This window comes from Tenrec ecaudatus, chromosome 12 (assembly GCF_050624435.1).
Source record: "Tenrec ecaudatus isolate mTenEca1 chromosome 12, mTenEca1.hap1, whole genome shotgun sequence".
NCBI classification, from domain to species: Eukaryota; Metazoa; Chordata; class Mammalia; order Afrosoricida; family Tenrecidae; genus Tenrec; species Tenrec ecaudatus.
In genome coordinates this window covers 69517996-69544253 of record NC_134541.1, presented here as the reverse complement: position 1 = coordinate 69544253, position 26258 = coordinate 69517996, and the positions used below count along the sequence as shown (strand labels likewise).

At 45.7% G+C, this 26258-nt stretch overlaps 1 protein-coding gene across 2 annotated transcripts in view; it reads left to right on the top strand.

Moving 5' to 3' along the window:
* Positions 1-26258, top strand: part of PKNOX2 (PBX/knotted 1 homeobox 2) — a 428541-nt gene that overhangs the window by 250842 nt on the left and 151441 nt on the right. The window contains exon 3 of one of the 2 annotated variants that reach the window (XM_075564126.1): positions 11322-11413. The exons of the other annotated variant lie outside the window; for it this stretch is intronic. The gene's annotated coding sequence lies outside the window, so the exon portion shown is untranslated. The remainder of the gene's footprint in view (positions 1-11321; positions 11414-26258) is intronic. 2 annotated transcript variants of the gene reach the window in all.

Sequence of the window (26258 nt, the reverse complement as noted above, 5' to 3'; positions counted from 1 at the left end):
ATATTCCTAAATGACCGAAATGTACATGTGTGGAGATAATAGCTATTTCCCTTTGCGAGTGGGTGTGTCCATAGGGTTGTATATCAATCTGATTTGGAATCTTTTGATTTCCTGCTTGTGTGGGGGCATGACCATGGCCATGACCTGGAATCGTTGTCATTGTGTAGCCATAAAGCTGTCTCTGGGATTGTTCCTCTGTGTGTGTGGTCACTGGCATCTTTATGACTATGTTTAGATCCATGTGTTACTCTTAAAAAGTAATTTCCCATTTCCTGCATAAATTACTCCATGTAAAAGGCCAGCCAGGGCTCTGCTCCTGGCATCCTTCAGTACAGCAACATTGCCAGAGCCTAATCCCAAAACTAGTCCCAGGAGCGGTTTTTCCTAGATTCTTTGTCAAACGAAATGTCACTGACTCACTAAATGATGAGAAGAAAAATTCCACTGTTTATTTCCCAAGTGAGGCCGAGCGCTGTACATCAGCCTCTTGGCCTGTGTTTCCCCTGGCTGGGTGGACAGCGGACAGGGCTGCTGAAGAGGCCACAGTAAAGCCCCTGGCCCTTGCTCTTTCTAGTTTCCCTTTAACTATTTTTATGACTTTGGACAAGTCACTTAATCTTTCTAACCCATTTCCCCTTTTTTAAGATGGGGCTAATAATACCTATGTTATAGGGTGATTGTGAGGTTAAATAAAAAATTGGGTAATAAGGGAGCTTTATAAAGAGATTAGCACGTTGTGTTTCTGCATGTCTTCTGCTGATTATATAGACAGGTTTGCCCTGCTTTCTGAAAAGAGAATATGCTTGTGAAACATTTTGTTAGCTGACATGGAATAAAGCAAGGCCCCCTATTACTGTTAGTATATGTGAGAACAAACCCTGTGTTTCCCAGGCCCAAGTCACGCCAAATAGCACATGCAACCTAAAATAAGGCTGAAGATGGAGCTCGCACACACAGTTCAAAGCTATGGTGGGTCGGTGCTGAGATGCCGGGGAAGGAATTTGGTGACACCGCTCTCGTGGCTCAGCTTGCACTGCGTCCTTCGTGGCTTACTACAAAACACTGACTGGCCACTTGGTTTGATTTTTCATAACCGTAAAGATTCTGTTCAGATTTCTTTAGGTTAGCAAAAAGGGGCTCCTGGTGTAGATTTTTACAAAAGTGAAGTGTCAAGTAAAATTTTAAAACCCAGGATTTACATATATGTATTCTTACCATTCAACAAATATGCATTGAACACATGTTATGTCTAAAACACTGCTTGACTCCAGGGAGCTATATAGGCGTATTGGGGATGATGTAATCTAGTGAGGCAGACAGACACACTGGTAAGTAGACATAGTCCAGTAGGATAAGTGCTAACAGAACTGGGAAGAGAATCCTCAAAGTACCTAGAACCATGTCTATGGTAGACAAGTGGGAATTGAACAAACTACAGAGAAACCCATTAGAAGACTGTTCCTGAGCTAAGCTATAGCAATGGGTAGGAGAGAAGAGAAAACGTATTAGGAAAGGTATAAAAGGGGAGAATTGGGAGGATGAAATCCTGCTATATTAATGTAGCTCACACACTTGGGCTTAAAACAGGAAAGATGTATGTCAGGGTTGTATCTTTTCACCCTATGCATTCAATCTGTATGCTGAGCAAATACTTTTAAAAGCTAGACTATATTAAGAAAAAAGTGGCATCAGGAGGAAGAAGGCTCATTAATAGTGTGCAATATGCAGATAATGTAACCTTGGTTGCTGAAAGCAAAGAGAAGTTGAAACACTTACTGAAGAAGGTCAGAGGCTACCCAGCCTTTGGTATGTATTACACCTCAACATGAAGAACACAAAAACCTTTCCATGAGCAACAGAGAAAAGATTGATGTTACCACGGATTTCATTGTACTTGGATCCACAGTCAACACCCAGGGAAGCAACAATCAATCAAAAAATGAAATGTTTTGAGTACATCCACTACAACGTCTCATTCAAGCTTAAAAAAAAAAAGTATGTCGCCTTAAAGACGAAGGTGTGCCTGACCTAAACCATCCTATTTCCAGTTACCTCCCATGCAAAAGATGAACAATTAATAAAGTCAAAGAAAATGGATGCTTTTGAATTATAGCACTGACAACAAAAATAAATGTATTCTAGATTTCTAGAAGAATGGAAAATCTGCTTCAGAAGTACAGTCAGAATACTCCTTAGAAGCTAGGGTGGTAGCAAGACTTTTGTGTCATGTACTTGGGGCAGGCTATCTGGAAAATAACATGAATCTTAGCTGTTGTCGTAGTTAGGTGCCATTGGGTCGGTTCCTACCCATAGCAACATTATGCACAACAGAACAAAACCTTGCCCAGCCCGCACCCTCCTCCCATCGTTCCTACGCTTGAGCCCATTGTCACAGTCATGGAGTCAGTCTTCTATCCTTGAGGGCTTTCCTCTGTTTCGCTGCCCCTCCACTTTACCACATATGATGTCCTTCTCCAGGGCTTGTCTCGCCTGACGACATATCTAAGGTACGTGAAATTAAGTCTCGTGCTTAGTAACATAGAGGAAAGCTTCCAATAAGATGGCTTGTCATAATGGCTGCACCAGCAGGAGCTAAGACATCAAGGCGGCTCCGGAGTGGACAGTGACTTGTTATGTTGCACACGAGGGCACAATGAGTCGGAACCAACTTGATAGCTTCTAACAACAACAATTAATGATGCTGAGCATCTTTTCATGTCTTTATTGGTCATTTTTCTTATTGATTATTTTCATATATTCCCAGAGAAATGCCTAATCAAGTTTTATGTGCATTTTTTAAATTGGGGGTATGTCTTTTTGTTGTTGCTATGTAGGAATTCTTTATATGTTCTTGATATTAAAACCTTCTATATATGGCTTCCTCAAATGTTCCCCTTTTCTATGGGCTGAAGTCCTTTGATGCATAAAACTTTTCAATTTTGTTTTGAAAATGATGATGATGGCAACATATGTACAAATGTGCTTGACCCAATGGATGAATGGGTAGATGGATTAATAAGAGCTGTTCTAGCCCCCAATAAAATGATTTTTTTTAACTTTAAAATTTTTGATGAAGTCCGATTTACCTACTTTGTGGTTTGATGTTCAAATGTTTTATGTCATATTTAAGAATTCATCATCAAAAGGTAGATATCGCAGCATTACCCCAATACTTTCTTTTAAGAGTTTATGTTTTTCACTCTTCTTTTTAAGTCATTGATCCACTTGCCATTGGTTTCCATGTGGAGTGTGAGGTAGAAGCCTAACTTCTACCAAATGGGAATCTAGTTATCCTAGTGCCAACGTTTTGGGTTCTTTTTCTTGAATCAGGTGAAGGTCATAGTTTTACATTCAATATGTCGTACACATTCTGATTCAACTCATCTTCGCAATCCTGTCAACGTACATTGCTTATCCCTCATTCTCTCTGTGTGTCCTGTTCCTGGTCGTCTTTCTTTCCTGTCTGGACTTTGTCTTTGGGTAACTGCTGCCCTTTTGATCTTAAATGATTGATCATTATAACATGGAAGTGGTACAGTTTCCAGACCTCAAGGCTAAAGACAGTAGTCTTGTGGACCCCCAGCTTCTCTTTGACCAGTAAGTCTTATCTCTTTTATGATCTCAAGTTCTGTTCCACATTTTTCTTCCACTGTGTCTAGAACCTTCTAATGTGATCCTTTTCAAAGCAGTTGGTAATGGTAGCCAGGCACCATCTAGTTCTGGTCTCAGGGCTGATGTTTCCATGGTCCATTAGTCCCTTGGGATGAAGCATTCCACATGTCCTTCGATTGTCCTCACTCTTCTTTCCTCTGGGCAAGGAGACCAACAGTTGCACCGAGATGGCTGCTCACAAGCTGTGAAGGCCTCGGTCACTACTCACCAAAGCACGAGGTAGAACATTTTCTTTGTAAACTGCATTATGTCCGTTGACTTTGGTGTACCCTGAGCCTCGTGCCCTAATCCCCCAGGCCCATGGTTCCTTCAAGGTGTTTGGCTATGTCTAAGAAGTTTTCAGAACTTGTCCCCATGTGCTTCACAACATCCATGGATGTATTTGCAGCAAAAATAAATGGGCACATACAAACATCCAGTGTCAAGAGTATATACGTTCCTTAGTGAACTCTCTCTCTCCCTTTCCCACCTGGTGTGCCATCAAAGCATCTACTCGGAGATCCCCACAGTAACAAGTTTGTTTATCTAACAGTATTTGCCTCGGTTGCCTTTATCTCTTGCAAACCTCCCAGTGGGGAATTGTGGACAGGTTCAGAGAACAGAAAATAGTTTTGTTTGGGTGGAGAGTACAAAGCCAAGGATGAAGAGTCAATAAGTCGAGGAAGGCAGTTAGGGACCAGACAGCAGTCACCTCAGTGGCAGTGAGTTTTTGTTTTATGCTCTGTGAAGCCAGTCTCTCCCAGAAAGAGAAGGTGCCCTGACAAAATGAACTTGGGAAGCACCTAATCTAAGAGTAAAAGGTGGATTTGCTCCATTTCTGGGTATGGCTGTGAGGTCAGAGAGGAACTATCTCTCCATGTTAAAACTCCTCCTTTCCTGAAACCTCTGGGCCATCAGGTCACACAGGGCTCTTAACTTCCTATCTACCTCTCCGTCTCTCTGCCTTAATGGCCCTGCCCTGCCTACCAGGCGGCCTGATAACTAGGTAGTCTGGGGCTCTGGACTCAAGTTTGAGGTCAGGGCAGTAGTTTTACAGCCTGCCCATTTGCCTCTTGAGGAGTCCTGGTGGCATAGTGTTAACACATCGGGCTGTTCACCACAAGTTCAGCAGTTTGAAACTACCAGCGGTTTCTTGGGAGAAAGACAAGACTGTCAACTCCTGTAAAGAGTTACAGTCTCAGAAACCCACATGGACGGATCTTTCCTGCCTCTATGGGGTTACTATGATTCAGAATTAAGTCAATAGCAATGAGTTTAGTTTTGTTGACTTCTTAGAAGGGAAGCATTTTTGTATGGCATCAAAAAGGATGGCAGTGAGCCTCTAAGATCTGAAATGTTTTGCTCAGGCCCCTTCCTCCAGGACAAGGAGGTGTGAGTGTAGAGGGATGTGTGACTCGGGGGTGAGCTGGAACTTGGAAGGGTACCATCCCCAGGCGGTCTTTCATTCTCCTCAGTGCTTTCTGTCATATGAGCTGCCCCTGTCATGCTCAGGAAGAGCTGCCAGTGACAGAAAGGAGATTACAGGCTATATTTCTGCCCTGAAGCAGTCTCCAGGCTGTTGGAAACCAGTGGAGCCAGATAAGTTGTTAGTTCTGGGAAGGAGAAATCTGTGTGTGCTATAGCCCTGGAGCAGTACTCTGCATGTAGCATGCTGGTGTCACCTCTGATCGCCTTTCCTCTCTCAAATATGTGTTTTATTAATCCCTGAGTTAGAAGGGTTGACTTTTTTTCTAGTGCTGGTGTGATTCCTACCTGAGGAGTTCTGGGTCCCCAGTGCAGTCGCATGGCAGGATTGCACAGGGGGATTAAGAAGCAGAAAGACTAAAGCGTGCGGCTACAGCAGGACTTTGGGCAGCAGTTTGTCCCCAGTGGAAGAAGGGACATAATTGGAGGCAGAGGTTAAAGACATACCAACCAAGCAAAGCTATACCCAGAAAGTGCCCCCAGTCCCTGACACTTCTGCTCAGCAGAAGAAGAGGTAGAGGAGGGGATGGTGAGGTCATCAACCTGAAGCACGATCATACACTCAGCACGTACGTTTAGCTTCCAGTAGATTGTAAGCACCTTAAAAACAAGCAGATTGTGTGTGTGTTTGTCTGTGCGCATGCACACACACACGTGTGTTTTATATCTCCTATCTGCAGCAAATAGTAGCTCTTAATTCATAGAGACTTAATGGAAGCAATTTGTACCTGCCCAGAAGAGAGTAAAACTTCAAAAGAATGGAGCTTTAATCTGACAGATTGACCTCAGACACCTGGACAAAAAAAGGATCATGGTGCTGGCTGATCTCACCTAAGTCCCCGCTTTAAACTCCTGAAGAACTCTGGGCACATTGCTTTTCTGTTCTTCTTCAGAGAACTCGACCCTTACTGAGCATTTACTACTAGAAGTGAATCAGTGGTAGACTTTTCACCTTCTGCTTAGGAAACCCAGGTTCAATTCCCAGCCAATCACTTTATCCATAGCCCCCTCCACATCCGTCAGGGGAGCCGTGCATGCTGCTGTGGTTTGGAACAGGTTTCAGCAGAACATCTGAGCTAAGACAGGCTAAGAAGAAAACCCTGTCCATTTACTTCTGAAATCAGCCAATGAAATCCTTATGGATCATAACAGCCCAATCATCAACCCAATATGGGGATGGTGCAAGATCAGACAAGGTTTTGCTTCATTGCAAATAGGTTTGCCATAAATCAAATGGTGATAAGTAATAAGAACAACACACAAAGCAATCTACTGAGATTGGGAAGAAGTACAAGAAGAAAGAGGTTCAAAGAGATTTGAAGAACAAACTGAGTAGGAAGATACACGACTTGCTTGCTGATTTTTTTTTAGGCAAGCCATGTGTTTGACTCTCTTAAACCTTATTATCCACATCTGTTAACTGGGGACAACGACCTAGCAAGGGGATGATATCTCCTATGCTGCTAATAGGAGGTACATAGGTGTGACCTTCCCACAGGATAATTTGGTAATGCTATAGAAAGTCTTACAAATGAACGTGCCATCAGACTTCACAGTTCCACAGCTAGAAATCAATCCTACGAAAAGAATCAAGTATGGAGCACAATCTAGCTAAAAGAATGTGTGTTATTTTTTGTGGTGGGCTTTAGAAGCATACTTTTTCTTGTGAATTGAACAGAAGTATGTAGAGCAGATCACTAGCTTTACAGGCAACAGTCCATACACGGCTTGTGTCATCTCACTCACGGCAATGCGCTCCACAGCACCATCACTTTCCCACTCAACCAGCCAGCACTTTCTGTGCCCGTGCCTCCTCCTCCGCTAACCACTCTGAACACTGTCGTCGGGTAAAAACTCCCCTTCGGTCCCGATGGCGACTGTGCTAAGAGATGCATACCTCACTAGTATTCTTCTTCATTTGTAGGCCTGTCTATTGTGTGGCTGGAAATTGAGCACTGAGTGCATGCACTATTTTTTTACTATAGCAAAATGGTAGAAATTTCAGCCACTGTAATGATTCACAACAGAATATTGAGTAGCCGTTAAACTTTTCGTATATAGCGTGTTTCCTTTATGTGTAAAGTTACTTATGACCTATTAAATGACAAGGCAGGTTACATATCATATGTACAGTATGGTTGTTGTTTTTTTTAAGAAATACTAACTGGGGTCATCTTTGTACTGCAAGATTGACCAATAACCAGTTTCCATGGAGTTAAATCCAATGCGTGTGTCAGAGTAGAACTGTGCTTGATCGGGTTTTCAATGGCTGATTTTCTGAAATAGATCCCCAGGCCTTTCTTACAAGGTGACGCTGGGTGGCTTCAAACTGCCAACCTTTTGGTTCGCAGCCAAGCAGGTTAACCTTCTGAACGATCAGGGATTCCATTGGAGGGTTACAATTAACGTGGCTCCCTTCCTTCCTTGTTCTGTACACTCTACAATAAGCATACATTAGGTTGTAAAGATAAAAAATAATTAATAAAATGCCCATCTCTAGAGTTTGTTTTAAGGGCTACAGTATGTGTTGTCCATGAAGTTACTTCATGATCTGAAGAAGAAGACAAAATATAAACATATAAGCCAGGGGTCCTCAAACTAAGGCCCACGCGTGGGCCACATGCGGCCTGCCAAGGACATTTATCCAGTCTGCTGGGTGTTTTTGCCCCGTTTTGTTTTTTAACTTCAAAATAAGATATGTGCAGTGTGCATAGGAATTTTTTCATAGTTGTTTTTTTTTTTTTTTTAAAGCTATAGTCCAGCCCTCCAACGGGTCTGAGGGACAGTGAACTGGCCCCCTGTTTTAAAAAATTGAGGAGGCCTGCTCTAAGCCATGAGGAACTGACCATTTGCGAAAACAGATGAAGGATGTTGTGTTAGTCTGGGCAGACTAGAGAAACAAATCCATAAACCCTCATGTGTGTGTAAGAAAGAACTTTATATACAAGAGCAGTTGAACATTGAGAAAACATCCCAGCCCAGTCCAGATCAAGTCCATAAGTCCAATAGTAGCCCCTATGTCCGATACCAATCTATAAAGCCCTCTTCACACTCACAAGACACATGTAGTGATGCTGAATGCAAGAAGATCACAGGCCAGTGGGTAGGAAATCTTGTGGATCCAGTGGCATTGTATGCATCATCTCAGTGCTGGCAGGGGCCTCCACGTGACTTTGTTGGCTCCAGAGTTCTGGCTCCATCAGCCTCTCTCCATGTGTCTTCTCCACAGGATGTCTTGCAGGAAGTCAGTAGAGAGTCTCACGGGGAGTGAGTCTAGAGACAGTGTCTCCCACCTCCAAGGAAGAAATACAGGAGTTCCCAGAATCCTCAGGAGAAGGCCATGCCCACACAGAGGCCTCATTGGCTTTGACCTGATTGACAGGCCAGACTCCACCCCTACACTCTTAATTCCTTAAATTGACACCAGATTATGTAACTACCACAGATGTATAGGATAAGTAGAGCAAAACATAAGATGTCCTAAGAACTTTAAACACCTGAGGACAAAGAGGAGGTAAAAATTAGGTGTAGAGGTAGTGGTGTTTGCTTTGAACATTGAAGACTTGATTTTATCAGGCTGAACCACAGAATTGGGACAGTGTGAGAGGTGGGAAATTGTGGCCAGGGTCAGAGAATAGAGCATGCTTTTGCTTAAGTGGAGCCAAGGGTAAAGAGTTGCGAAGTCGAGAAAGGCAGTTCGGAAGCAGACAGCAGCCACGTTGAGTACTGTATTTGGTATAATACAACCGGCAAGCATCTGTTGAGTGCCTTGTGAGGATCAGGAGTTCATTCTGGGCACAGTGGGGCATTAGTGACCGTGCTGTGGCAGATGGTGACGTGGCTGTAATCGAGGGCAGCAAGGTGCTCATTGCTGCCCTCGCTGGGCATAGAGGAGCTTCTTGATGGGTGCAGCCTACCGGCATCTGCCTGTCTCAAAGCAGCTGTGTGCAGCTGTGCTGGCAGGCATAGCCACAGAGATAGGCCCTCTCTAGATTTGTATCGCAGATTGGGAGGGATGGAAAGTGAATAACTGAGAGCCATGTGAAAACTAGTAAGAAATCAAACCTTTTTCCTAGATTTGCTTCTAGGTGGCTAGGGAACTCGGGGATCATTCGTAGAATTGGAAGAAAGATCATTTGGAGGAGGCTAGAACAACGTACAGGAGGGAATGGGGGGAATGCTTGAAGGGGGGAAATTTAGAATCCTCTCTCTTAGTTGGGCCTGATCTCTTGGCCTCCCTGTGACTGCCCCAAGGCAGGTGATAACCAGGGAGGCCTTAAGTGGGTGCTGCTTTGTAAGGAGTCTCTGTATTCCTCATCTCCTCAGTCTCTCCCTGGAAACTGCTCTGGGGCCATGGGGATGGGAGGTTGTTTCAATCCAGAGAGCTTTTTGTTCATGGAAATTCATGAACTCGTGGGCCCACCCTTAAAGCTTCTCAGCTTAGCCCATCCTTCTAGCAAGCCCTGGCATCCTCTCTCCTGCAACTCATGCCTGCCTTAGAGGTCCAAACAGGATCACCATCATCTACAGCAGGCACAGAGCCCAGGCACGCTTGCACTCTATGAAGGGGAGGGAAATCTCGTGTTTAGACAAATGTCTAAATGTCTCTGTCTCCGCTGTCGCTCCCAGCCTGGGCCGCTATTTAACTCCTCCTATTCATAGTTTCTGTGAGTCAGAATGACTCAATAGCAAGGAGGTTTTTGTTTTATTATTATTGTCATGTCACTACTTACATTTTTTTCTTGAAATAGAAATATGTTTTTGCAGGGAGGCCATGATGGTATTAACGAAGAAGAAACAGTTGCGTTAAAGAGACACTTACCTGTGGTATAGGGCAGGGGCTCTTTGCTAGAAGACCTCTCCAATACCATCCTGCAAGTTCAGCCCAGGCACATGGGAATGGCAACCAGTGGACCCCACCTCTGGGCTCCAACTCTTGCCCGGTCAGGCTTGGAGTTTGACACTAGTCAAATTAGCAACCTGAGGTGACTATTTAGATCAGCTCTCATAACAAGAAGACCACTCCATCTGAAATTCCAGACACCTTGGTCTGCTTCAAGTACCACACACTCGTCCGTGCTGACTCTTAGTGATCCCCCTGAGGGCTTTCGAGGCTGTAACGTTTTACAGGAGTAGGAAGTCCAGGCTTTCTCCTTGGAGCTGCTGGTGCTTTTGAACTGCCGAACATGCAGGTTGCAGTGCAATGTGTAACCATTACACTACCAGGGCTCCAAATATGGAGAAGCAAAATTAATTAACTTACCATATATACTCGTGTATAAGCCGAGTTTTTCAGCACATTTTTGTGCAGTTTTTGTGGCAAAATTAGTTGCCTCGGCTGCTATTTGGGTCAGCTTATACGAGAGTATATATGGTAGTTTTAAAAAATACACAGCAAGCTATGCCGTTAAAGTCATCTTTAGGGAAATTTGTGTACTTGGTCCATTCCCTCTGGATTCTTCCTCTTTGCCACTTGCCTCATTCCTCCTTGCCATTTGGCCACACCCCATCGGCCTCTCTCTGGTCCCGAGACAAATGCAGCAGATGCCATGACAGCATCGGAGGCTCATCTGCATGACTGGAAAAGGTGCAACTGACCCCCTTCCCCTTAAAACAGAAGCCCCCATGGTGTCATCCTGGTTGGTGCTTGGCTTCTAATGAAAAGGTTGGCAGTTTAAACCCATCAGCTGGAACCACCGCCCACTTCACAGGAAGAAGTTGTGGCCGTCTGCTTCCATAAAGATTACTGCCTGGGCATGTCTGCTCTGTCATACAGGGTTCCCATGAGAAGGGGGTTTGGGTCCTTTTAAAATAAAGTGTCAGTCATGGCCTTCTCAATGCTCAGAGATCCCTCAAGGAGACACGCACCCTTGTGGGAAAGTGGCGAGTGTACGCTTGGTGTTGGGGAGCCAGCCAGGCAACACCGTGACTCATCATTGGTGGCAAATAGTGTGATCTAAATGGCCCAGTGGGGCGAAGCAGCCCCCTTCTGGAGAACGAGTTGGTTGGGGGAATGTGGGAGAAGCGTCCCTTGAGGAAACGGAGCTTTTCCCTCACGGCTGGGCAGAGGGCTGTGGAGTGAGGAGAGGTGATGGTGAGCAGAGCCCGGGAGACCCTTGTTCTCTGATCACTCAGACATGTCTATCTTCCCTGCTGAGATCCGGTCTGCCCTTTTATTTTTACAGGGTGAGCTTGGCTGACGGAAGCTTTTCTGGCCCAACTGGGAGGAAGAAGAGGCGGGGGGTCTCCTGAAGACTAGCCCAGGATCACCCAACTAGTAAGAAGTGTTTTTCTCCCCTTGAACACACATAAGTCCGTCGGTAGATTTTATGTTTTCTTCTGAAAACTGCTATAATCAACTCATGGTAACTGATGCTTAGCACACACGACCGTAGAAGCAAAGCATCGTATGGCCTTTTCATGCCTTTGTTTTACTCTTTAGCTTCATAAGAGCAATAGTGATGCCTTATTTTATGAACAATAATTTTTGTAGGTTTTGTTGAATGAGGCATTGTTTATATTCATCACGATGAGAACTTTTGTGCAATCTTCTGAAGCAAGCATTGTTGTGAGTCGCTTTCTTGTCATCTGACTTACGGTGACCCCATATGCCAAGTAGGGTTTTCAAGACTGACTTTCAGAAGAAGCTTGTTAGGTCGGCCTGCTGGGATGCTTCGGGGAGGAATCGAACCACTAACCTTTTGACTAGTGCTCAAATGTATAACGAATTGCACCACTCAGGGACTCCACAGAGGGAATATCTCCTCAGAACCACTTAGTGGTGCTCAATTAAAATGCAGTTCTTGGACTCTAGAAGTTCTGATTCGGTGGATCTAGGTTAAGACTCAGGGATATGCATGCCAAAGATTTTGCATGAATGTTGGGACACTGCCCCCAACATAGTTCGGATGAACTCTGAGAAACAGTTCTTTATAAAGCATTTTGAATAAAGAATCTCATGTAATCCTCTAATCAGACAAGGGTTTTCTTTAATCCCCTTAAATAACTTCATGATCCCACGGTGTCAGTATAGACAAGGTTTTAAATACCAGTTATCCCAACAATACGTTTTCTTTCCAGTCTGCCATGATTAGGGCTGGATCTGAGAATTGGCCCCTAATGTGAAGGCCCTTGTCAAGGACTTTGCAGATTTCCATACGTCCTAGGAGCAGGATGGCCTGAGAGGCGACGGTTTTCATTGTGGGAGCAGATCTGGGCTAAGATGGCCTATGCTACCATGTTTGGTGATGGGGAGGGCAAAGGAGACCCTCTGGGAAATGGACTGGCCTAGTAACCGCAGCAGTAGATTTGAGCAGGTCAGTCACAGTGAGGATGATGCAGGACCAAGTGAAATTGCCTTCTGTAAGACACAGAATTGGTATGAATCAGAACCAAGTTAATGGCAGCTAAAACAACCATCGTTGCCCACAAAAACGGGGTTTCCTGAAGGGTTGGGAATGGAGAGAAGCACAAGGTGACTGCTCTGGGCCTACCTCCCATGTAGGTAGGTGATAAAGCCATGGCTATTAAGAGAGGACCACATTTATGAGGATAATAGAGCTGGCCGGCAGTGCTTTGTCCTGCTTCCTTGTCCCTTCTACCTTTTTGCAGAGTATGCGAGGGCATGCTATCGCACTTGAGGTGGAAGCTGGAAGGAAGGCATCCCTAGAAGAAGGCCCACACCATGATGAGTATGAGTAGGATCAATGCCCATTTGGGAGACAGGTTAACAATCTTGTCAACACCGTCTGGAACATACGTGCAATGTGATGTTGAAAGAAGTCCATGTGGATCATGTTGGGGCAGGGAATGGAAGGGAAGGTGACAAAGAACAAAAGTCACAGACTCCTCAAACAAACTGTTTTGGAAACGCATTGTTGTCCAAGTCCAATGGCTTTCCTTGGGACTGAAACTAGAACTGAGCTACCTGGGGAGCCCTATTTCCTCCAGGCGAGTGCTGCGGATAGCCATGAATCAGATTCAACTTGAGCGACTGACAATAAGACTATGGGTGCTCGAGTCTAATCAATCCAGACCGCCTAGAAAAATGAAAGTACTATTGTTATCTGGCACCGACAGGGTAGACAATGGGGGAGAATGGCAATAGGTGGCCCAACAGCTGACTCCTGTGCGAGTCTTTCTGTAAACTGGAAGGGCAACCCAAACTCACTGCCATCCAGTCAAGGCTGACTCGTAGCGATCGCCCTGTGGATTTCCAAGACTGTAACTGTGGTCAGGAGGAGAAAGCCCAGCCTTTCTCCCTGGGAGCTGCTGGTGGTTTCATTGCAGATCACAGGCAACAAGGAACCCTATGCCACGAGGGCTCCTGTGAACAAGAAAGAGGCCCCGAATAAATATCGCTTCCTCCTCCAGGGCACATGAATCTACACCTCCCCACTGGCCGCTTTGGACTTAACAAATGAGTGACAGTGTGGTCTGTTCTGGGGACCAAATATAGTTGACATGGTTGCTTGGATGAATAAAACTAGCAAGGGCATTTTTTTTTTTTTGCAAAGAATGCTGGAAGTGTGGCAATCAGAGAAGCCGCCAGCTGTCTCACTTAAGTTCTTAGCTCTCTCTCACTCTTTTTTTAAAATCATTTTGCTTACATAATCCACCCCCTTTTTATTTTCTAATTCTCTCCTTGCAAAACCAGCACTGGAGGGAAAGGGCTGGGGTGGAGGGGGTAGCAATTACACATCAGTTTGGGGAGCATTTACATTTTGCAATTACAATTTAAAAATAAATCTTGTTAATGATCTCCACGTGTAAACGACAAACCCTAACTGACTTACATACTCTCGTGGGCCTGCCTGCCTCCCCCTGAAGTCAGAAGCTCAGTGGAGACCCAGATACCAGAGCAGGCAGAGGGGGAAACTGGAGCCGCATTTGAGGGGTGACATGAGCAAGTGTGCTGTTGAGGTTGGTGGAGGATAGGCATGGGGTAGAAACATGGAAGCTACGAATTCTAGACTCCCAGCTCTTCTCTCACCTTCTTTCTTGGTCCAAGCTCTTCTCCTTCCAAGCCCTGTTCTTTGTCCTCAGGAAGAACTAACTACCAGTTCTCAGAGTTCTGGAGAAAATAAGAGTTGACTGCAGGCATTTTCCAAAGTGGGAGTTTTAAAAATTCCTTTGGGCAAAAGCAAACCCTTGTTCCCAAGATCAGGCCAATGTACCTGGATATACATGGACTGGGAAAGGGTAGATTCAATTTGCTGGTTCATGAAGGGACCAGATTTGATTTCATTTTACCTTGGGAAAATTATATATCCTCTTCCCAATTTGTTGTTAATTGCTGTCATTTGTTCCAAGTTTGGCAATCTCATGTACAACTGAAGGAAACACTACACAATCTGGTCCCATTTTCACAGTCATCCTTGGAGCCATTGTACATTTTGAGCGCCTCCCAACCTGTGGGTCCCTTCTTCCAGTACTAGATCACAGAATATTCTGTTGGATTCATGGAATTTTCAATGACAACATTTTAGAAGCAGATTGCCAGGCCTTTTTCCTACATTGTCTTACTCTGGAAGATCTACTGAGACCGTTCACCGGAAGTGGCCCTCATAATAGTCTAAATATCAATGGCATAGCTTCTACCAGCACAACAACATGAAGGCCATCACAACGTGACAAACTGATGGCTAGTGGGCTTGTCGGTTAGTTGCATTTACCCAAGTTTTCTGATTCCTTGAGTAATGTCAAAAGCAGACACTTGGTGATCAAAGTAACCTAAACCCTGCCGCTTGCTGGGTGGGGAATGTGGAGCAAGTATACACACGGGCAGCAGTTCAAAATCAACAGCTACTCCCCAGGAAGTAGGGTGAGATTTTAGATCATGTAAAAGATGTATAGCTTGGGAATTCCACAGAGGCATTTCTCTGCCCTATAGGGAATTGTTTGATGGCAGTGAGTTTGGTTTGGAGGTTTTTTTGTTTGTTTGTTTGTTTGTTTTTGTTTTAACGAAGCTTAGTTTTTCTCATGGATTTCTCTTTATATAATTGGGATAATTCGATTTACCTCACAGGGCTTTTGTGCGGATGAAATGAGTTGTGAAAGAAAGCACTCCATCGACGTCTGGCACATTGTACATGCTCAGTAAATATCTGTTCCTTTCCAAGCCTCTTTCCTCCCTTCCCAGATGAAAACTGCCTTCCCCAACTACCGCAAACACTAGGAAAGGACGATGACGTCATGTCATCTGCATCCTGTACAGCCCCCGAAATGGACACATCGCCACAAATACGCATCTCTTTACCCATACGATTCCCGATGTTGTTCGTTTTTGTTAGGTCCCATCAAGTCCATTGTGACTCATCATAACCCCATGTACAACAGAACTGAACACTGCCCGGTCCTGTGCCCTCTTCACAATGGTCACTATACTAGAACCCACTGTTGCCATCTTATTGAGCCACTGTCTCCATCCATCTCCTAGAAGGTCTACTTTACCAAGCACGATGTCCTTTTCCAGGGACTGGTCTCTCCTGACATGTCCAAAGCACATGAGATGAAATTTCACCACCCTTGCTTCTAAGGAGCATTCTGGTTGTACTTCTTCCAAGACGACAAATGGTTCCTTCAGTATTCTTTGCCAGCACCCCGATTCAAATGCATCAATGCTTTTTCAGTCTTCTTTATTCACTGACCAACTTTCACATGCATCCGAGGTGACTGAAAATGCCACGGGTTAGATCTTCTGAACCAGAGTCCTCAAAGTGGCCTCCTTGCTTTTCAGCACTTTGAAGAGGTCTTGTGTGTCCAATGGAGCCAACACAATGTGTCATTGCACCTTGTCACTGCCGCTTCCAGTAGCGTGGATTGTTGCTCCAGGCAAGAAGAACTCTTTGACAACTTTTATCTTTTCTCCATTTATCATGGTAGTACCACTTGGGCAAGTTGTGAGGATTCTTGTTTTCTTGACATTGAGTTGTAATTCACGTTGAAGGCTGCAACCCTTGATCTTCATTGGCAACTGCTTCAAGCCCTCCTCACTTCCAGCGAGCAAGGTCGAGTCATCTGCATATTGTGGGATATCAGTAAGCCTTCCTCCACTCCTGATGTTGCATTCTTCTTTTTATAGCTCATCTGCCTGATTATTTGCTCCGCATACAGATGCCAGACTAAAACCTAGATGTACATCTTTAATGATTTTAAACTATTCCGGATCCCCTTATTCTGCTCACAACACTGCCTCTCGGTCCATGTGCAGGTAGGTCCACAGGAACGCAGTGAAGTGTTCTGGAAGTCTTCTTTAGGCTATCCATAGTTTGATGGTCCACACAATCGAATGCCTGGGCGTAGTCAATAGAACACAGATATTTTTCTGATGTTCTCTATTTTCAGCCAAGATCCATCTGGCATCACCAATGATATCTCTTGCACCATATCCTCTTCAAATCCTACCTGAACTTCTGCAACTATTGTCAGCTGATCTTCAATAACAATTTTACTTGCATGTGATATCAATAATATTGTTTGATAATTTACACATTTTGTTGGGTCACTTTTCCTTGAAATGGACACAAATATGGATTTCTTCTAGTCAGTTGGCCAGGTGTTCCAAATTTGGGGGCATGGACAATGAGTGCTTTCAATGCTTCATCAGCTTGGCAAAAGATTCCAATTGGTATTCCATCGATTCCTGGAGCCTTGTTTTTGGCTAAAGCCTAGTGCAGTCTGCAATTTTTCCTTAAATATCATTGGTTCTTGCTCATATGCTGCCTCTTGAAATGGTTGCGTGTTGACTAGTTATTTTGGGTAAAGTGGCGTACCAAGCGTGTTTTTCATGTTTGGTTTTCTAACCCAAGATCTTTGTGTACTCCATCATAATATAAAGAAGGAGTTTAACAAGTTCTGCATATCTTGTCCATCTTCATTAGGCCACTTGTAATGAAGAACTTAGAGTTGTTACTCGAAGCATTGGTAAAATAACTCTTACCAAGCAAACAAAATCTCTGGGTGACTCCGAATCCTAACAACCCACCACGGCTCCTGAGTTTCGGAGGCGGGAGATCTTTCTGGGAGCAGACTGCCTCATCTTTCTCCCAAGGGCAGCTGGCGCGTTTTAACCATCAGGGCTCTTTCCTACTAGGAAAATCAGTGTGTCGCTTTCAAGACTCTGGAAAAGGGAAGCTATTCCAGAGGCAAGTCACTCTGGATAGGGCAGAGAACATGGGGAGGGATGTTCTTGAGGATAGGCAGGGGACCCCTTGAAGACAGCAACTATGACTTGTTGTTTGGGGTTTTTATTTTAACCCAATTGAGATTGTGTTTTAAATGCTCTTCTTAAAAACTTGGGAAAAAATTTATTTGACGTAAAAGAAAGGATCGCTCTTCAGGTCAGTACAAATAAATTAACACCATTATTTTAAACCACTGCTCAGGGTTCCATTGTACAGATGTTGCAGGAAATAATTATTTTAGTTGAGTCTTTAAAATTAGACATAAACTATGTACATGAGGATGAAAACCAACTGCAAGCAGTACAGCATTTATGGTCTCACTTGTTTTACTCACAAGCCTTAAAATCCAAAGGCAACCAAAATAAACTGCTTCTGATGGTGGTTATTTTGTGGTCAATATATATTATGCTAAATAATACACTTTTGTCTGTTTTTCATGGTTTACTTCTTAAGTGGCTGCTGTGAAAGTGGAGGAGACGCTGGGTATTACAAACGGTTAACGTGTTTGGTTGCTAACCCCAAAGCTGACAGGTCTAACCTACCTGGAGATGCTTTGAAAGGAAAGCCTCGTTAGTTTTATATTGATAGGTAGGAAATAAATTGAATTCTTACAGGTCTAAAGCTGACTTTATTTTGTCTGCACTCTTGCTCTAAAATTGGATTGAACTCAGGATCCCAGGTTCAAAGCCTTTAACATTTTTAGACCTTGACCGTGTTGCCCATGGTTCCTGCTTTCTGATAAGAAGCTATGGAACCTTCGTTTCTTTCTTCTTTTTATAAGATCCACAATTATAAAACATCATCACTGCGTATCCACACCTGAAGCTGGGTTTATTTGCCCCTTCACTGATTTTCTTCAGTTCTTAAGGTTCCTTTAAGTCACCTGTCTTGCTTCAGAAGCTCAGGACGCTTTTCGCCCTTTCTTCGTTCCCCTCAATGTTTCCAGCACACAGTATGACTCGTAAATACTTAGTGACTTGTTCATTGGAGCCTGCGTTCCAGCCAGACTAGTCTCTGACTTCCCGCACTTGGGAAAGAGTCCTGAAGGCAAACCTTACACCGCCGGCTCTTCCCGTCTCGGGCACTCAGCTTAGGAGCCTCGAGTGGCCCTGCTCTTGGGACTGAGGAACTATCGGTTTCCTGCGGAAAGAAGATGACGCGGAGGACCAGCTGTGTAGAGTCACTTCAGCCAGCCTTCCACCCTGGGCAGGCAATTCAGCAAAAATGAGGTTACCTTCCTCGGACCTTCAATCTCCCTAGCACCCACTCTTGTCTCTCGAGACCTCTCTTTTCCACCGTGACAATCATTCTTCAGTCAGCTTGTGCTCTTCCGTCTAGCTCTGCCCATCCCCATCTTCTCAGCACTCGCACATACGTTCCTGGGAGTGAAAGCCAACCCTGGCCACAGCAAGGACCACATTACGTGAGAGCCTCTTTCCCTTTGATAAACTCCAGGACCGAGAGAGTCGACTATTCTCCACTGCCTGAGACAAGAGGGCCCAGCAGGTTGACTAGAATTAGTGTCACCCAGTGTGGTAACTCGTGATATCCGACCCATGAGCCTCCTCTTGCACCAGACCATACAGACTCTTAGTAATGTTCCTTATCAATTTTTCTCACAGAAGAACTTTGATGGATGTGGTATAACTGCCTGAAATATAACATTTCTTCAGTTGTATGACTACTAACATTACATTAATTTTATAAAATCTTTATTGAGTTATAGCATGATTAGTAATTGGGAGGAAGCCTTTGACTTTTTTCCCCTCCTTTTTTCTTTAATTGCTACTTCATTCTCCAGAGGTATGACAAATACTAATACAAAAAATAGGTCCACAAATATTAATTACCACAAAATTGTAGCTAAGACACGGGAAGTTTTGGCAAAATCAGCAACTGTAAAGACACCAGAAGCAACACAAAGCAGCAGCACATGCTTCCCGTTGCTGCAGATGAAACCACGTGACTGAGAGCATCGTACGTGGGTGATAATGATGCTTTGTCCTGAGTGCGTGGACAGGTTCCAAAAGGAAATGATCACAGTTATAGCCTTCCAGGTACATTGAGGTACATCATCCAGGCTTACAAACATGTTTGTGTTGTTATCACTAACTACAGGGATATTTTTTTATACACAAACATTTTACAAACCGTTTGTTGTTTATTTGTTTTGGTGTCATCTCCTCTGCCAATGTCACCTTCCCCCCGAGCCCACTAGCTGGACCTAAAACTTCTCTACGAGGTAGAGAAATCAGGTGAGGTAGGACTTCCCAGGTAATGAGATAATAGAGCAGCTGTCTACTCTTAGACAGATTTGTGCCCTTGGGCGAGGATTCCAATCTATTCCTCAACACCCCTACCCGCACCCCAGGAGGCAGCTGTGGGAGCAAATCCTTCTTTTGCAGCTCCTGTGCCTGCCTGGTGCACGCGTGCCTCTGGACAGCAGGTCTGGGTCTGGGCGTCTCCATGCGCGGCTCCTTGGTCTGGGCTAGGCTCGACCCGGGAAGATCCAGATTAGCAACGCACGCATCCCAGCAGATGATTCTGTTCTGAGTCAGAGCATCCTAATTGGTCCCTGAGAGCCAGAGGCCACTGTGAATTGCGCCTTCGCCTCCTCTTCTTGCACTTGATATGAGCAGTAAGGTCTGCCATCCTGGAGAAAGGAGAAGTGTGGGCAGGTAGAAGCACTCTCTTGGACTTCAAGCTCACAAAGATTCTTCTACTGAAGGCAGTACGTCTCTTTCTGTGTGATAGGAAATGAATGTTGTTGCAATTGGAGAGGTTCAGGGTTGATTCCAGTTGTAATTCCAGAGGACTCTAGTACTCAAAGATGTGATTGCTAATATGAAACGCTCCTTTGTGTTTGAGTACAGCTGGAGGGACTAGCATATGACTAAACCGTTTCCCTATTGGAAGCCAGAGCTACAGACCCTTGCTAGAGAGAGAAGGGAGGGGCCTGGCAGGGGAGAGCCTGGAGCCAGGGGGCTCTGGTTCTCTGCACTGCAGTTCAATTGCTGCCTGCTGGGGGGCGGTGGGGGATCATTCCACTGCTGGCCTACAAAGATGTCTCCCTGACTGCCTGCTCAGACAGCTGCTGCCAAAAACAATCTCTGGGCTGAGAGAGGAAGCAAAAGACTCCGAAGGGAAGGTGAGCAGGAAGGGGCTTCTGCAAGGGCCTGAAGCTAGTGCTGACGGAGATAGGACACAAGGGGTGGAGCACTCCCTAAGGCAGAGGTGCTCCTGACTTGAAAAACCATAGTCTCTGTGTGACAAAGAGTTAAATATCGAGTTATTAGCCAAATGGATAGCAGTTAGAATCTACCCAGGGGCACCTTAGAGAAAGGCCTGCTGATCTAATATTTCTAAACGGTCACAGCCCTAAAGTCCCTGTGGAGCACAATTCTACTCTGCAATATGGAGGGGCCCCGCAAGTCAAAATCAGCTCCAGGACAGCTGGTTTGCTGGTTTTTAACTTGTAGGTACTTGGGCTATTAAAGGCTTCTCAACTGGACAGGCTTTCCAAAGACAGAGCCAGGTGCCTCTGCCTGTGAGTCATAGACAGTTTCCCTCCAGAACAGGGCACTTCTTTGCAGCTGTGGGTGGTCCCCAGCAAACCATGGGGGTGGGGCCAGAAAGCTAAGAGAGGTAGTGACAGGGAGCTAGCTTACTGTGTGCACTCCACCCCACCTAGGGCCAACAAGTCTCTGGAGGATAGTCTGACCAGGAGACACCAGAGTACCTGTCCAAGCCCTGTCCTCAGCACTGCTGAATACAGAGGCCCAGAAATGATCCCAGGTCTCACACCACATGTGTTCCCAGAGTATTGCTCATCGGCAGTGAACACATGGTCCAGTTCCCAGTTATACAACAACTTTTAGATGGAATCCGCAGCCATTATGAATATTTCCACCGCCTTGTGTTTGTTCTTTAATTGTGTTCTTTTCCTTCGTTACTGAACAGAGTGCAGTGAGCTACAATCAAAGACACAGGAGTTGCTGCTTTTAGCAAGCTTACTGTTTGCCCTCTTTGTCTCAGTTTATGAGAGCTCTATTCCTTATTGCTGGTATCAGTTTCTTAATTTTTTTCTCTTTCATTTTTCTGTCTTCCATTCATTTTTATAAAATAATAAGAGCAAACTGCAATAAACTATTTAAATACGTTTATACTCACTGTGCTGTGCAGAGGTGACAAGGTCGGTAGGCATGAGCTGTTGCCGCAGGAGCAGCCCCAGGCAGCACGCGTGCTCGTTAACTGATGCACACGAGCCCAGTTTAGGGAAGAGAAGACATTTAGGGTGCTGTCCAGATGCAATGCTTTGAAACTTGGGGCCCATGAATTTCGATATCCCACTACCCAACTCAAAATTGGCAGTGCGTTTTTAGCCTTGCCTTTTCGGTACTTCTAATATCTAAGGATTCTTATTCCTCAGCCAGTGTTTCCTGCTGTGTCAGTCGGGGTAGACTAGGGAAACAAATCCATGGACACACATATGTGTATAAGAAAGAAATTCATAATACAAGAGCAATTGAACATTGAGAAAACATCCTAGCCCAGTCCAAATCAAGTCCATAAATCCGATATTAGCCCACATGTCCGATATGAATCTGTAAAGTCCTCTTCAGAGTCACGAAACACATGCAAGGATGCTGAATGTAGAAGATCACAGGCCAGTGGGTCGAAAGTCTTTGGATCCAGTGGCATTGGAAACAGCTCAGCACTGGGAGGGGTCTCTGCATGGCTTCCCAGGGCTGCATCAGGGTGGGTCCATTGTGTCTTGTCATCTGCTCTGTCTCCCAGGGTGTGAAGCAGAGAGTCTCCCACCTCCAAGGAGGAAGTACTGGATTTCCCAGAATTCTCAGGAGAAGGCCATGCCCACACATTGGCTATGATCTGATTGACGAGCTAGACTCCACCCCTACACTCTTAATCCTCAAATTGACAAGCGATTATATATCTACCACACCTGCCTTCACCTTAAACTCCTGGTTTAAATATCCAGACCCTGAAAATCAGATTGTGTTTAACATGTGGAAATTGTCCTTGTTTCTCTGAGCTTCAATTTCCACATCCATGAATGGGGATAATCAGGAAAACAATGCCATATGATGGTTGAGAGATGTATACCAAGTTATCTGTATAAAAAACTTAACGTGCTACCTGGAACATAGGAGGGTCCAATGAATGATAGCTATTGTTTTTCTATCATCAGCTCATACCCATCATTTTCACCATTCTGAGGTGCAAATGTAGGTATGAGTCAGAATCCACCTGTGGCTGTGGGTCATTGAGGTGTAAATGACAGCCAAGACTCACAGTGTTCTCCTTCCCAGAGTCATGTTAACTCTAATGAAAGGAGTCAAGTCAGCAACTGCGTATACATTCCATGTCCATCAGCAGCCTGGTGGTGTGGCCATTGCAACTCATGCTGACACCATAGGGCAAAGTAGAAGTGCCCCATAGAGCGTCCTAGGCTGTACTCACAGGAGCAAATCACCAAGTCTTTGAACCATCGAGCTGTTGGTTTAGAACATTGATTTCCTTGACTTTTCAATTCATAGTCATGAAATCATTATTGCACAGCCTTGCTGGTTTTTTCCATAAATGGATAGTGCAAGACAAAGCATGACCCTTTCTGTTGGGAAGCATACAAGGGCACCTCGTAGGGTTCAGCTAACTGGGACATGTGGATGGGAAGTGGGTTTTCAAAATCCTAAGAACACACACAAGCCAGCGGCTGTCACGTCAGCTCCAACTCCTCATGGGGACGCCGTGTACATCAGAGTGGAATCCTGCTCTAGAGGTTGTTTTTAGACCAAGGAGATCGCCAGGCCTTTATTTCAACTTGCTTCAGGGTGGATTTGAGCTTCCGCTCTTTCTGTTAGCATCAGAGTAACATGGGTACCACGCAGGGCTTCGGGAACACGCACAGTGCTAACTCAAGCTACTGTGTCCCTGATGGCGAGGCCCCAGCTGAGAGGGCAATGCACACGGCCTTTGCAGAGAGTGGGATTTTGAGCAAAGAACTGATGAAAGGAAGGAGTTGGTTGTGTGACAAAGGGGGCCTTGCCGACACATCAGAAACAGAGCAAAAGTTTGGAGAAGATGTCTTACTTACGGTGATTGATGGCACGTCTTCTGGGCTGGGTTTGAGAGGACTGTGTCCCGCCGCGTTTTCTTTCGCTCACAGCCATCCTCTCAACCCACACTCACCTGCCACGGAGTCAACGATTCTGACCCCCAGCATCTAAGGGGTGACCTTTCCTAACAGGTCAGAGAAACACCCCCAGTGTTGTGGCCCTTATTCCAAACAACATTGAGGGCAGAGCACAGAAGGGCCTGGCTGGGCCCGCTGTGGAATCCACCATGCTTTCCCTTGCCAACTCCACCTGGGCTCCCACGAAGGTCCAGCGCAAGAGCCTCCTCGCCTGGTTCAAGGAGTGTCAGCTCAATGACAAACAGAACCCAGGGAGCAACTGGTTTCCACAACACCATCTCCTGACCTCTTTTTCTGGAAGCAAGGCTTGAAACTTGGAGCCAGGTATCACCCCACCAGAGTATCACCCTGCAAGGTCATTCATCCACAAAGAGAAAAAGAACCTGCTGAGCATCCTCTCTTTTCTGCACCACCAGAGGTGAAGGGTCAAGCAGGCCACCGGGGTCCTTACCCCTGTGCGCCAGCCCTCCCGGCCTGCACTGGACCTCTCCTGTCCTGCCTCCGCCCTCTGCCTAACTCCCAGGCAGTGCCATCCCCCGGCTGAGCCTTGGGGAAGGTCTGGGTTTCTTAAAGTGAAAACATGGCTGCCTTGCTCATTGCAGAGGAAGACGAAGCCCTTTCAGAGTTGGGATCCCCAGCATCTGAGCTGTTTGTCCCTGCCGGTCAGGTCGTGAGCCTCAGGGACCTGGCCCATGTTGTTTCCCAGCCCTGTTTCTGGGCAGCAGCTGCTGTCAGCTCTCTGCAAATAATAGTAAACCTGGGAATCAGGTTTGTCAAGGGGGATTTCAATCCCTGGGTTCATTTTTAGATGTGTCTGTGTGTGTACAGACAGGAGGGCACATGATCAAGTCTCCAGAGAGTTGGCTGAACCCCTAGATACCCTGATAACCCTCCTAACAGCCACGCCCATCCAAGACCTGGTGGGCTTTCCCTGGTCCCTCATTCCTGGGCCTGCTTGGGTGCTTATAAGAAAAGGAAATGAACAAAGGCCCCCGTGCCACCTTTCCCTGTACCCCCTTACCTTTCCTCCTTCCGTCACTGGGGTTGAGTGAACGGGCCGAGAATGAAAAAGAAAAGGCAGGCCCTCTCTCTGGGTTAGACGGCTGCTTGTGCGAAGGGCAGCAGACACAGGGAGCGCCACCGCCAACTTGAACCTCTTTGTAGCCTCCAGCCCCAGGTAGCAATGATGATCTCTGACCTCCATCCCCGGGGTGCAACAGCAAGTGGCAGGATCGGAGGAGAGGTCTTTCAGAAAGAGAAAAATACTGGCTATGTGAAGCAAAGATGTCCGATTTGAGGATGAAATAAGGGACTGCTCTACTGCTCCCCTGGTGCAAAGGTGCACCTTCTAGAACCCATTAGAGTTCATTGCAGCCACTCCCCTGTCTACACACAGGAGAAGGTACAAGCCATTTTTTTTTCAGTGAGAAGAATGCACGCTTACAATCACCCTGCCCTTTTCCCTCCGCTTTTTGTTTTATTTTGTTTAAAGCAACCAAAAGGGGAAAAATTGCCAAGTTGTAAAGTGCTTAAAGAGGAGATGAGAATCTTCATCAAAATGCTAAAAGCTGGCGGGGGAGAGTAATGTGAAAACTCTTGCCTGCTATTTATAGGATTGAGTCCCAGATCAAGAAGAAGCAAGCAGTTGGATGAAAGGAATTATTGTTAAGCTCCTCAGTAGGAAGATCTAATGGACAATTGCCGCTATCAGGGGGAATTAAATTGCTGTTTCGGTTTGTAAAATATATCAGTGGCTTTTTGAAGCCAGAAAAGGTGTGACTGACAAAACAGGGGAGCAGTAGGGTGGAGAAGGCGCTGGCTAGTGCTGAGACAGAGAAGCCAGGGGAAGGCGGGGAAGGAGGAACAGATTCCGAGTTGCCCTCCTCATTGTGAGCCTGGTCTAATTTTTTGAAAACTAGCTACATTGGGGGAGTCAAAGAAGAGGGGCTATAACCCTGAAATGCTGGGCTCTAGTGTGCTGGGAACCGCTATGACTCATCCGAAAGGCCTGTCGGGAAGCCAGAGGGCAGAATGACAGGGCTGGTCCCGGGAAACCTGGCCAGGGTAGAGGTAAAGGAAGATGAGTCTGTTCATAAGGAGGCTGAGAATGAGGAGGGCAAGGTTGCCTGAACTTGTCACAGCCATTTCATATCCAGGGCTCAGGGCCCTCCTGAAATGCCACCCTGTGTGACCGCTCAGCTCCATCCATGAACTTGTTTGCATAGAAGGCCACGGGGTGAATAAGAACCTTTCTCCTCCCACAACTGGATGTCTGGCAGCAAGCTCGTACTTACCTTTAGGCTGGAGCAAACAATAAAATAGACTTGGAGATGGGGAAGGGAGGCGGTCGGGGCCCTGGGAAGTAGGATTGCAGACCATTCGAAGGAGATCATATTCTTTGGGTTGAGGGGTGGGGATCGCCTAGTTCTCTGTTTCACAGAGGGCTCAAACCTCTTACAAAGACCATATTTCCCATGTGGCAGCTATGGGGAGGCAGAGAGAGAAGATTGCTTTCCACATCTCTCAGGGAGTCAGAAGCAGGCAATCGTAGCCAGAGCGCATGCTGCCTCCCTCTCTGCCCCTACTCTGGTCCCTGGAGAGTACCATCATAATAAGGTGTGGTCTGGCATCACCTCCCAAGCAGGCTTCCCAGGAAGGTACAAGTGACCATTAGAGAGCTGTGGGTAGCAGAGCGTTCTCTGCTGCCAGGCTCATCTTCTCTC